The 14,091-nt window shown below is 42.8% G+C and overlaps 1 pseudogene; it reads right to left on the bottom strand.

The window, feature by feature from the left end:
- Positions 1–2,858: 2,858 nt before the first annotated feature.
- On the bottom strand, positions 2,859–9,885 carry LOC128059906 (olfactory receptor 52K1-like; annotated as a pseudogene).
- Between the last annotated feature and the right edge of the window lie 4,206 nt (positions 9,886–14,091).

Consider the following 14,091-nt stretch of genomic DNA (forward strand, 5'->3'; position numbering starts at 1 on the left):
ATGCATGTACTGAGAAGTCATTGGGTTTTGTGTGTATTTATAAAATGGACCAGTGGAATTCCTTAAAATATTACATATAAGGTGTGAGAGAAAAGAGATTCAAACACAAGGCTTTTGAGTAGCAGGAAAGAAGGAGTCATGGGATCGCTGACTAGCACTAGGTCTTATACTCAAGCACTGTCCTGCTGCTTCATGGGTGATAAACAGCTCTGCGCACCCATTTGGATGTTGCCAAGTCCTAATTATTAGGTGACCAGAAATATCGTCACTAGACCCAGACCACTGCACCAGGTTTCTTTTTCCTAAACTCCTATTCCTTGTATGATGGTAAAATTTTACATGCCTATAAGGCTGCTCATATTTCTTGTTCATGCTTTGTTTGTATGAAAACCGAGTGAATACATAAGGTAACTTTCCTTTTGCTGTTTGTGACTAATGATGGTTGTTCATGTTAGAGATATTACTTGGCTTTGGGAACCTTATAATATTGAACTTGTACTGGAACTGAGGCCATTACTTCTTCATTGGTGAGATATATGACCTACAGGCTGGTGACATTTCTTGTGTAAGGTTAAGGATAAGCAGACTTCTGTTTTGGAAAACAGCTTCTTTTAAGGCATGCTACACTCTGTATTTCTTTATGTATTGTTAGTATTTACTATTAGTTTTAGGCTTTCCACCCATCCTAACCATGCTCTTAAGAAATAAGCAAGAAGTTTTGAACTAAAAGTGTAATATCACATGTGTGTGTGTGTGTGTGTGTGTGTGTGTGTGTGTAAATGTCAGAGGGAATTATAGAAGCAGAGATGGGAAATGAGTGTAAGTCACTGGTCTTCAGTTACATCCTTCCCTCTGTGACTCTTTCCAACCATCTAACAAGAGCTTAGAGATCCTCTTTCAAAGCTAGTAGTATGAATAGACAGGTATATATAAATAGATATAGAACAAGAGATAGGTAGAGACACATGTAATTTCTAAACAGTCTGGGGAAACAAAGGAGTCACAAGATAAATGTAGAAAATGCATATGTGAAAGATTGTAAATAAGGGCTTGTGTGACCACACAAATGCTAGTTGTCAGGATTAATACTTGAGAATTCTATAGTATGTAAATTTCTATTGGATAGAGGAAAAGAGAGGGAAAAACTAAAGCATAGGTCAATATCCCCATTTTCTATGGAAACATGAGAAATGACCCCAGATTAAATGTGTTTAAAATGGTCTTTAAGGTTTTCTTCATTCCACATAAGTCACCTTAATAAAACATTTTTATGAAACACTTGGAAAAAAAATTTCCATTTCCCATTTGCTTTGCTTACCTATTTATTACTTGATACTGGGCCTTGTGATGGGGAGTTCATAGAACACAAACTATTGCACTTGATGTTTCCTTCTTTGTCTCAGGACATAGACAGAAGTCTAGCATCCCTACCATAACAATCCATGTACAGCCCCTAGCATAGATTTAGCACTCAGTAATATTTTGTGAATGGACTAGTAAATAAAATACATCTGTGTGCAAATAAAGAGTTGCATGATACATAGACACATGGCAGAAAGACTTGTCTTATTGAAAGTATTTAATGGGAGGGATTGTTTGTGGGGGTGTAGAGGCCAAAAGAAGTCAAACAATAAGCCAACTTATTTGAAGAAATAAATCTTAACAAGTAAAGCTGTCCATATTGGAGCCAATAGTCCTGGAAGATCATGAGCTCCCAAGACTGGTAATATTTAAGCAAAGATGGGGCACAAAGATGGGTCAGACTGAAGGGACATTCCTTCCTCAGATGAAATGTTACCCAGATCTTGACTGGATAATTTATCATATCCACTTCATAAATAAATGCAAAAGCATCTTTGTGTTCTTAGTGATGTTGCCAACAGAAGAGTGGGTCCAACCTTTGCCTCTGATACAAGAATGGGCTTTTTGAGACGACAGCACAGTCAGCGATTTGAGTCCAGAGGTTACCAGACTACACAGAACCTTGAGCCCAGATCAGACTGGTGACTCTGAGTTGCAGGATATCAGTTAGCTTTTTTGGTGTACCAGGAAAGAACTGAGGGCTTCCCAGGTGGTGCTAGTGGTGCCAATGCAGGAGACATAAGAGACAAGGAGTTTGACCCCTGGGTTTAGAAGATCCCTGGAGAGGGGAATGGCAACTCACTCTAGTATTCTTACCTGGAGAATCCCATGGTCAGAGGAACCCGGTGGGCTATAGTCCATAGGGTCCAGACAAGACTGAAGTGACTTAGCATACACGCAAGACAGAACTGAGCATGGAAACTCTGGCAGCTCCCCCAGTTCAGTTCATTCCCTCAGTCGTGTCCGACTCTTTGTGACCCCACGAATCACAGCACACCAGGCCTCCCTGTCCATCACCAACTCCCGGAGTTCACTCAGACTCAACGTTCATCGAGTCAGTGATGCCATCCAGCCATCTCATCCTCTGTCGTCCCCTTCTCCTCCTGCCTCCAATCCCTCCCAGCATCAGAGTCTTTTCCAGTGAGTCAACTCTTCACATGAGATGGCCAAAGTACTGGATTTTCAGCTTTAGCATCATTCCCTCCAAAGAAATCCCAGGGCTGATCTCCTTCAGAATGGACTGGTTGGATCTCCTTGCAGTTCAAGGGACTCTCAAGAGTCTTCTCCAACACCACAGTTCAAAAGCATCAATTCTTCAGTGCTCAGCTTTCTTCACAGTCCAACTTTCACATCCATACATGACCACAGGAAAAACCATAGCCTTGACTAAACGGACCTTTACCTATCATTCCCTCACCCCCACTTCAGCATTCCACCAGTCCCACTCTATCTCCACCTGCCCCTCAACTCCTATGCCTGTCTGATCCAGACATCATTTATACATCCTTTCTCAGGAACAGTCTCAAGACTCGTTCATGAATCTGCTTGGTCTTGACCCCATAGATGATGGGATTCACCATGGGTGGGAAGAGCAGATAGAAACTGGCAAGAAGGATGTGCACATGTGGAGCAGTCTGGCAAGCTACCTGGTGCATGACTGAGGACATGACGGGAGGTGTGTAGAAGGTTAAAATGGCACCTATGTGGGACACACATGTCCCAAAGGCTTTGTAGCGAGCCTCCTGAGAGGCAAACTATAGAACTGCCCGGAGGATGAAGATATAAGACAGAATAACAAAAAGCAGATTGAAAGCCCCTATGAACATGGCCACAGCAATGCCATAGATGTTGTTGAAGCGAGGGTCCCCACAGGCCACTGTTACCACGGCCATGTGCTCTCAGTAGCAGTGGGCAATCACTGGACCTCGGCAGTAGTGGAAGCGTCTGAGCAGAAAGGGGAGTGGAGTCATCAGGGTCACAGCCCGAGTCACAGCAGCCAAGCCGATCTTGGTGATAAGTGGCCCGGTGAGGATGGTGCTGTAGTGCAGCGGCTTTCAGATGGCCACATAGCGGTCAAAGGCCATGGCCAGCAGCACTGCCGACTCCATGAGGGAGAAGGAGTGGAGAAAGAACATCTGGACCAGACAGGCATAGAAGCTGATCTCTTGATCCCTGAACCAGAAGATGGCCAGCATTTTGGGTACAGTTGAAGAGGAAAAGCCTGAATCAATGGCTGCCAGCATGGCCAGGAAGAGGTACATGGGCTCATGCAGGCCTGCATCAGCCTGAATGATGAAGAAGAGGGTGCAGTTGCCAAGCAGGGCCAGTGTATAGGCTGAGCAGAAAGGAATAGAGACCCAGACATGGGTGCTCCAGGCCTGGGATCCCCACCAACAGGAAGACTGCTGGATGAGTTGAGGTGATACTGGGGGCTGACAGGGCCAACAGAAATTTCTCTCTCAACAGAAATTCCCTTCCACAGGGCCCTTCTGGACAGTGCACAGTGTCAGCAGGATTACAGTGTTCAGGTTCAAACTCTGATCATTTACATGGAAGGCTTAGCCCTTGATCTTACTACTGGACCTTAAAAGAAATTAGAAAATAATCCTAATATGAATGTGGGACATTATATTTCACCTCTGCCCTTAAGATGCTCATAAAACTATTGAGTGGTCAGGTCGTTAAATAACAATAGAGCTAGTAAGGCATCCTTCATAAAGGAATTCAGTGGATGAAATGTTTTTGTAGTCTTTGCGTAGTCAAGTACAGTACTATGAAGGACACAGATACCTATTTGATTCAAAACTTACCCAAAAAAGATGCTTGGAATGATTTCAATTTTTTTGAATTTACCAAGGCTAGACTTATGGCCCAGGATTAAAAAAAAAAAAAAAAAAAACTTAGCCAAAAACATTCACTGTCTCCCTTTGCCTCCCAACTCAACCTATACTGCTAATTATAAAGGGGCATTTCTCTTCTGAAATGTAAAGCTTGAATACATAGTAAACAATTAAGCCTGATTATTCACTTCCTATGATAATTCACTCCCCTCCAAGTTCTAAATATTTTCTCTGAACGTCAATATGCCAGCAAATTTGGAAAACTCAGCAGTGGTCAGAGGACTGGGAAAAGGTCAGTTTCATTCCAGTCCCAAAGAAAGGCAATGCCAAAGAATGCTCAAACTACTGAACGATTACACTCATCTCACATGCTAGTAAAGTAATGCTCAAAATTCTCCAAGCCAGGCTTCAACAGTACATGAACAGTGAACTTCCAGATGTTCAAGCTGGGTTTAGAAAAGGCACAGGAACCAGAGATCAAATTGCCAACATCCTCTGGATCCCTGAAAAAGCAAGAGAGTTCCAGAAAAATATCTTCTTCTGCTTTACTGACTATGTCAAAGCCTTTGACTATGTGTATCACAACAAACTGGAAAATTCTGAAAGATATGGGAATACCAGACCACCTGACCTGCTTCCTGAGAAATCTGTATGCAGGTCAAGAAGCAACAGTTAGAAGTGGACATGGAACAACAGATTGGTTCCAAACAGGAAAAGGAGTACATCAAGGCTGTATATTGTCACCCTGCTTATTTAACTTAGATGCAGAGTACATCATGAGAAACGTTGGGCTGGATGAAGCAGAAACTGGAATCAAGATTTCTGGGAGAAATATCAATAACCTCAGATATGCAGATGACACCACCTTTATGGCAGAAAGCGAAGAAGAACTAAAGAGCCTCTTGATGAAAGTGAAAGAGGAAAGTGAAAAAGTTGGCTTAAAACTTAACATTCAGAAAACTAAGATCATGGCATCCGGTCCCATCACTTCATGGCAAACAGATGGGGAAACAGTGGAAACAGTGGCAGACTTTATTTGGGGGCTCCAAAATCACTTCAGATGGTAACTACAGCCATGCAAATAAAAGATGCTTCCTCCTTAGAAGAAAAGCTATGACCAACCTAGGTAACATATTAAAAAGCAGAGACATTACTTGGCCAACAAAGGTTTGTCTAGTCAAAGCTGTGGTTTTTCCAGTAGTCATGTATGCATGTGAGAGTTGGACTATAAAGTAAGCTGAGCACTAAAGAATTGATGCTTTGGAGAAGACTCTTGAGAGTCCCTTGGACTGCAAGGAGATCCAACCAGTCCATCCTAAAGGAGATCAGTCCTAAATATTCATTGGAAGGACTGATGCTGAAGCTGAAACTCCAATACTTTGGCCACCTGATGCAAAGAACTGACTCACTGGAAAAGACACTGATGTTGGGAAAGATTGAATGCAGGAGGAGAAGGGGACAACAGAGGATGAGATGGTTGGATGGCATCACCAACTCAATGGACATGTGTTTGAGAAATCTCCAGGAGTTGGTGCTAGACAGGGAGGCCTGGCGTGCTGCAGTCCATGGGGTCACAAAGAGTCAACACAACTGAGTGACTGAACTGAATATAAAAAAGGTTCTATAGGTCCTTATTTGACATTCAGGAACCTTACCGTAAAGCCCCACCTCCAGTTGACTTGAGAATGTGAAAAGCCCTATTGTTCTCCTTCTCTGAACTTTAGATTTCATTTCTACCTACTTCTGCCTTCACCTGCTTTCTTTCTAGAAGTCATGACATTCAGAAGAGATGCTCTACTCTCACCTTTCTAGAAGACTAACCTCTGAATTTCCTGAAATTTTACACCATTCTTCTTCCTTCTGTGATCTTTTATCTCCTTTTTCCTTCTTTGATCATTTACTGTGAAAGTGCATGATCATTTGTTTCTAAAATTTTGAACTGTGTCCCATCTCTTTTATTCTCAGTTCCTACATAAAAATTTTCTGCTGAGGGTTAGCTGAGATAATTTTTTTTTAACACTTTGCACAGTGAAGGAATGGATAAAGAAAATGTGGCATATATACATGATGAAATACTATTCAGCCATAAAAAGGGATAAATTCCTGCCATTCCTGTGTTGTTCCTGTGATGATTTTTCAAACTATCTCTGTTCAGAGAATTTTCAAACGCATCCCTTCTACTCTCAGGTCCAGACTAGTATATCCTACTACCTGTTGGATATCTCCTCTTAGATATTTCACAGTCATCTCAAACAAAATACAGTGAAAACACATCTTTTCATCTCCTCACAGACTATTTCTTCCCTATGACTTGTCCATCGTAGTACATATTACTGTTGTCCATCTGGTAGTGAGGGCTCCCCAGTGGTGCTAGTGGTAAAGAATCTGCCTGCCAGTGCAAGAGACTCAAGATACAGTTTCCATCCCTGGGTCGGGAAGATCCCCTGGAGAAGGAAATGGCACCCTACTCCAGTATTCTTGCCTGGAAAATTCCATGGACAGAGCAGCCTGGCAGGCTACAGCCCATGGGGCTGAAAAGAGTCAGATATGACTGAACACATCCAGTAGTGAGGTCAGAAACCCAGGGATAACCCTTAGTTTAATCCCTCACCTCTTCCTTTATATCTGGTTCATTAGCAAATCCTATCCATCTGCAAAATGTATTTCACTCCCTACCCTTTTTCTTTTCTCCTGCTAACACTCATTTAAACCACCGTCATCTTTCACCTAGACTTTGAAAGCCTCCTAACTGACCTCTGTGGTCTGTATCTTGGACACTCTATAATCCATTCTCCATACTACAGCTGAAGAGACTATTAAAACGACAAATTTATAATATGCCAGGCTTTGCCTAAGACCTTCTTGGAATTACTAATATCACCATACTAACTATGGAATCCACACTCCTCACCCTGGTTTACAGGTTCCTGCAGGGTCTAGTGGAGAAGGCAATGGCGCCCCACTCCAGGATTCTTGCCTGGAAAATCCCATGGACGGAGGAGCCTGGTAGACTGCAGTCCATGGGGTCACTAAGAGTCGGACACGACTTAGCGACTTCACTTTGACTTTTCACTTTCATGCATTGGAGAAGGAAATGGCAACCCACTCCAGTATTCTTGCCTGGAGAATCCCAGAGATGGGGGAGCCCTGTGGGCTGCCGTCTATGGGGTCACACAGAGTCAGACATGACTGAAGCGACTTAGCAGCAGCAGCAGCAGAGTCTAGTCTCTGCTCATTTTTCAGCCTCTTCCCTTTCTACATCTCCCTTCTCCATTATGCTTCAGTCATATAGCTTCTGTCAGATCTTTCTCAATAACGTGCCCCAGGACCCCTCCCCTGAATTCTTTCATGCTGCTTGTCTCCTCTTTCTGCCCTTTTTGTCTTCCTGAAGTCACATCATCAATTGCTTGTGTCACTAGAAAGCTCTCCCTATGGTTTTCCACTACCAATCCATCTATCTACCATGGTGTGACAGACCTCCTGAAAACCACTAGAGATCTCATGACTACAAGAAAAATTTTAAACTACTCAACATGGATACAAACTTGGTCTTGCCTATATTATTAGCCTCGTTTCTTAACATTCCTCTATATATTCATCCTAGGTTCAGCCACACTGGAGAATCTGCCACTATCTGAAACAGTCATGCTTGCAGCTCGAACTATTTATTGGGAATACTTTCCCCTGCCTATTTCCACACCTGGCCAAGATCCTGGCACCTTCTTGGTGAAGCCTTTGCAGACTCCTCCAGGTAGATTTTCTCAGTGTTTTGAAGGAAGACTTATTAATGGGCTGAATTAAATAACACGGGGAGAGTGTGATGTGTGTTGCTAATGCACCCATTTGTCCATTCACTGGACTGTTAGTGCTTTTAGTAAAAGGATTGTGCTTTCTTCATTTCTGTATTCATGGACTCTATTGAAACTGTTTGGTGCTCAGTAGGTGGTTTTTAAATATATGCACGAAGGACTCCATTCCTGGAGAATCTTCCTCCTTTCTGCTGCTGGATAATATAACTCTGAGGCAAAGTGAGGCTTACTGGCTATCTCTTAAGTGCCTCCACAAATGGAAATTCTCTAAAACCTTCCATCAGCTTTGACTGACTAGGTCAGAATAAGAAGTGTTTTTGTTGTTGTTGTTGTTTGTTTGTTTGTTTTTAGTTAGAAACATCTCCACATCTAATGTATATCTACATTTTCTCTCAGACAGCATTGGGACCGACAGCATGGGAAGCCCCATGACACTGGGGCTGTGCTTTTACATTTACTGCCAGTATATCCATGGGAGAGAACTGTGCTAATAATTCTTGAATGAATGAAAGAATATCCTCTTCTCCATGGTGTCACCCTTATCCTAAGTGTATATGCTTCTCCAGTTGCAAACAGGTCTCTCTTCCTCCCTGAGGGCCCACTTCCTAAGAGCTCCATCACAGGCCCTCCAGCTTCTTTGCCCACACAACCTGTCTTACTGCTTGACCAGTCTTGTTGAAAATGCCTAATAATCCACCATCTTCCCCCTTTCCAGATTCAACAAAAATATACGTCTAATGTCATTCACAATCCAACTCTGCTTATCTGGTTTCTTCTCTTTCCTACCACCCTTCCACACACTTGGCAGGCGTGTTCTGCCAAGTCCTTACCTGTCATTGTCTTGTTTCTTGCCTCCACAGCCAAAATGTGAGCAAATGACTAAAGAAAGCCTGTGTCATTTATTTCAATGTCTCCCCCAAAATTGTATGTGGCTCCATATCTAGAGAGCATTCAGTTAGTGTAGTAAACTGTTAGGTAGGCTACCTTTTTAATCTGAGAGCATCTCAGAATGATGTATTTGGGAAGCAGAGTCCCCAAGTGATCATGGAGGAAATAAGGAGCAAATGAAGGAATCAATTTCACATCTTCGAACTTTAATGCCAAGATTCAATCTACAGGACCACACTGAAAAGATAGCGCTCATTGATGCTGAACTTTTAATAAGCAAGTGTAACTGATCTGTCCCTTCCATCTCATTTTTTATTTCTCCTTTTTTCTCTAGACTGTTTCAGCAGCTGTGACTGAAGCGGGGCCAGACTGAGGCAGGAAGAGAGCAAGTAGCACTCACAGGAGGGAGGTATAACCTGGTCTGGGTTACGTAGCTAAAATCTGCATGAGGTGGTCCCTAACACACAACACAGGAGCACAGGCCTTGGAGGCGGCAGAGGGTTTCTCCTAATAGTAATGGCAGGACCTAAGGCTTGTAGAAGATCAAGCATTGGGGGAGGGGTGAGAGAAGTTCTCCTCTTAGACAAGGACAGACATACAAGGATGAGAATGACAGAAGATGAGAAGTCATGACCTCAAGTCAGGAGATGAGGTCATGCCACAGAGAAGGTATATTTTCTATCTGGGTATGAGAGTCCATGAGAGATGGATCTGCCCTGTGGCCCCTAGGCTCATATCCCTGATCTAACCTGTTCTCCTCAAACATGAAAGACTCTTCTATTGACTCTTTACTCAAACTTTGTGTCATCCCTCTAGTGATTACTATATAGTCAGATTTCTGTCATTATACCAGTCATTCTGGTTTTCTCTGCCAGCCCCAACTCACTTGGCCTCTTTCTTAGATCTGTTCCAGGCCTCTGCTCCAGCCCTCCAGGAGCCAGCTGATCCCAGCAGAAGTCCCCCTCCCAGGTATACATGCCTCTCATCCCGGTTGTGCAGCTCCCTTACCGTGCCCTGTGTCCTCATGCCCACCATCCACCACAGGTCATGTGCTCTCACCCCCCAGCATGAGGCTTGGTTCATTTTTTTGGAGGCTTCAGGACAAATGGTACCATTTTTCTCTGTTAGTGAGGGAAGGGTGGGAAAGAGGGTTATAAAGAGGTCTGGCTAATCTTCATGATCAATTACTCTACTTTCTAAAGAAAAAGGAAATAGCAGGCCCTGTCCCTGAGGTACAGCCAAAGGGACCCAAGATGGACCTGCTGTCTTCTCTGGGGTGACTCTGGGGACATTCTGTTCCTGTCTCCAGTCCTCTGAGGTCCCTCCCCTGGCTCCTCTGACATCCTATTACATCAGGCATGTCTCCCTGGAGGCAGAGCATCCTCTAGTCTCAGTGACCACAGTGCCTCTCTCCACCCTCACCCTCCTTCCTGCAGGGCCTGCTGAGGACACAGCCTCCCCTGAATATGCAAACAGCTGCCTGACATGTTTGCCTTCTGAGTTTGACTTATTTAAGTAGGAGTCAGCCACAACTGGGTCAAGGTTTGCTATTCATTTTGTGTTTGACTTAATCTTGAGTTTTGATTTTATGCTCTATTGTGGACAGAACTGTGAGCTAAGGTTATGAGTGAGAAATTAGGTTTGAGTCCCAGTCTGTGACTTTGATGAGGCTATTATCCTCTCTGCTCCTTGGATTGTCTCCTTATCTATCATTTGGAGACCTTCATCCCAGTCCTGCCTACCTCTCATGATTTAGGGAAGATCCAATGTGATCCCTAGAGAATAACTATCAATGTCACTATTATTGCTTAAGTAACCATTAATAACAACACTAAAGGGGACACTATCCTACTGTGACTGTTCTCAGCATCAGCTGTTCTGCCATGGTCCCAGAGGGGAAGCTTGTTTTCCCAATGGCAAGCTCTGTCTTTTAACGTGAACTCACTCTATGAACCATCCCGACATCTCCTACTGTATCCTGCAGGCCACCCCTCTCTTCCCACAAAGACATCAGGATCCTGCTCAGATGTCCGAACATTTGTCCCTAAGGGAAAAGGACTCACCTCTCTCTCCTGGAGTCTTCAGAACACACTAGAATAAGGCAGACCTTCTACACAGAGCCTGTGTCAGTAGAGTCTGAGTTAGTCTGAGGAGACAAAGTCTATCTGGAGGTCTTCATGATCCAGACTTAAGGTTCACATGCTGATGCTGGGAGCAGTCTGGAAGATACCCAGGTTGAGTTAGAAAAAGATCATGGTAATTCTATGATTACTTTTTAAAGGAACTACCGAGCCATTTTCCACAGTGGCTGTATCATTTTGTACTCCCACCAACAATGGGCAAAGTTCCAATTTTAGCACTTCCACTGACACTTGTTATTATCTGTTTTTTTTTTATGATAGTCATCCTAACAGATATGAAATGGTAGCCCATTATGTTATGATTTGCTTTTCCCTAATGATTCAGAAAATGAAGATCATGGCATCTGGTCCCATCACTTCATGGGAAATAGATGGGGAAACAGTGGAAACAGTGGCTGACTTTATTTTGGGGGGCTCCAAAATCACTGCAGATGGTGACTGCAGCCATGAAATTAAAAGACGCTTACTCCTTGGAAGAAAAGTTATAACCAACCTAGATAGCATATTCAAAAGCAGAGACATTACTTTGCCAACAAAGGTCCATCTAGTCAAGGCTATGGTTTTTCCAGTGGTCATGTATAGATGTGAGAGTTGGACTGTGAAGAAAGCTGAGTGCCAAAGAATTGATGCTTTTGAACTGTGGTGTTGGAGAAGACTCTTGAGAGTCCCTTAGACTGCAGGGAGATCCAACCAGTCCATTCTGAAGGAGATCAGCCCTGGGATTTCTTTGGAAGGAATGATGCTAAAGCTGAAACTCCAGTACTTTGGCCGCCTCATGTGAAGAGTTGACTCATTGGAAAAGACTGATGCTGGGAGGGATTGGGGGCAGGAGGAAAAGGGGACGACAGAGGATGAGATGGCTGGATGGCATCACCGACTCAATGGACGTGAGTTTGAGTGAACTCCAGGAGTTGGTCGGAGAAGGCAATGGCACCCCACTCCAGTACTCTTGCCTGGAAAATCCCATGGGCAGAGGAGCCTGGTAGGCTGCAGTCCATGGGGTCGCGAAGAGTCAGACACAACTGAGCGACTTCCCTTTCACTTTTCACTTTCATGCATTGGAGAAGGAAATGGCAACCCACTCCAGTGTTATTGCCTGGAGAATCCCAGGGACGGGGGAGCCTGGTGGGCTGCCATCTATGGGGTCACACAGAGTCGGACACGACTGAAGTGACTTAGCAGCAGTAGCAGCAGCCAGGAGTTGGTGATGGATAGGGAGGCCTGGCGTACTGAGATTCATGGGGTAGCAAAGAGTTTGACATGACTGAGCAACTGAACCGAACTGAACTGAATGGTTAGTGAGGTTGAGTGTCTTGTGCTTATTGGCCATTTAAATTCAAATCTTTTGTCCATTGTGAATTGCATTATTTTTGTTTCGCTGTTGTAGTCCTTTATGTTTTCTAGATATTAATCTCTTATCAGCAAATGAGTTTCAAATGCTTTCCCCATACTGTAAGTTACCTTTTCATCCTCTTAACAGTGTCCTTTGATGAACAAAAGATTTTTATTTTCATGATGTTCAGTTTATTTATCTATTTTCCTTTTGGTGCCCGCATTTTAGATTTTGCAATGATTTCTTGGCATGACACCCCATGTCATGAAGCTTTTCATCTATCTTTTCTTCTGAATTTTATAATTTCAGATCTTCTGTTTAGGTCTTTGAGCCATTTGAGTTAACTTTTGTATATAGTATAAGAGAATATATTTATTTTGCATGTGCGTATCTAGTTTCTCCAGTGCAGTTTATTGAAGCATCAATAATCAGTCTTTCCATTTTTAACTGAAGTATAATTAATAACTTAATATTGTATATATTTAAGGTCTACAGCTTGATGTTTTGGTGTACATCTACATTGTGAAATAGTACCCACAATCAAGTTGAGTAATATATCTATTACCATTTTCTTTTTTTCTTTTTCTTTTTCCCATCAAGAACCACTTAAGATCTGTCTTCTTAGTAGATGTCAAGTTTATGACTGTTAACTATCAGTAATTCTTAAACACCATCTTACTCAATTCTCTGGTGACATCAAACATGCGCTACTTCCTGGTTTCCTAAATAACACTCTCTGAAAGATTTCTCCCAATCTTATTATGTCTTCTTCTGAGTACACTTGAGTGTCTAGTTCACCTCTTCCTAGCCTCTTGTGGTGGAGTCTCTTCTCTAGCTGTACTCATTCTTTAGGTGATTTACTCATTTCTCATGGCTCTAACTATTCTGTGATGAATCCCAAATGTCAGTCTTCAACTCAGATATCTTTCCTGAACTTCAAATTGGTAAATATAACTTGTTAACTGGATATCTGGAAAAGGGAAATGCTACCCACTCCAGTATTTGGCCTAGAGAATTCCATGGACTACAGTCCATGGGGTCACAAAGAGCTGGACACAAATGAGTGACTTTCACTTCACCTGATATCTATGCTTGAATATCTAATATAAACATATATTTCCAAGCTCACACATCCAAAACAGAACTCTGATTTGGTTCCTTTCTTCTTCCACCCTTATAAACCTACTTTAATCTCAGTATTTCCCATTGCACTAAAACCCCTTCTAATTCACCCAATTCCTCAGGCTGGAAGTCTCCAACCTCAAGTTCATCATATTCTCATAACCCTACATCCAGTCCATCCATGAATAAATCCTACCTGTTTCATCTTCAAAGCATATTCCAAACATAATCACTTTTCATTGCCTCTACAATGAATCCTCTGACTCAAACCATCATTTCACTCTTTGAGTATAACAATAACTTTCAAATTAGCTTCTCTCTTATATCTTTGTCCCCCTATATGTAGAACTCAGGGTAGAACTTTTAAAACTTAATTCACAGCATAACAGAATCCTTTTCAAAGTCATCCAATATATTTCCACCTCATTTCAAATGAATTCTAGTTTTCATCATGGCTTACCCCCTATTGTCTGGTCCCTGGCTACCCTTCCCAATTCCTACCTTCTCCTCTTAATCACTTCACTCCAACAACTGTCCTGATTCTGTCCCTCAGATTCACCAATCACATTTCAGACCTCAAGACCTGTCCATCTATG

Source organism: Budorcas taxicolor, chromosome 15 (genome assembly GCF_023091745.1).
Source record: "Budorcas taxicolor isolate Tak-1 chromosome 15, Takin1.1, whole genome shotgun sequence".
Lineage (NCBI taxonomy): Eukaryota > Metazoa > Chordata > Mammalia > Artiodactyla > Bovidae > Budorcas > Budorcas taxicolor.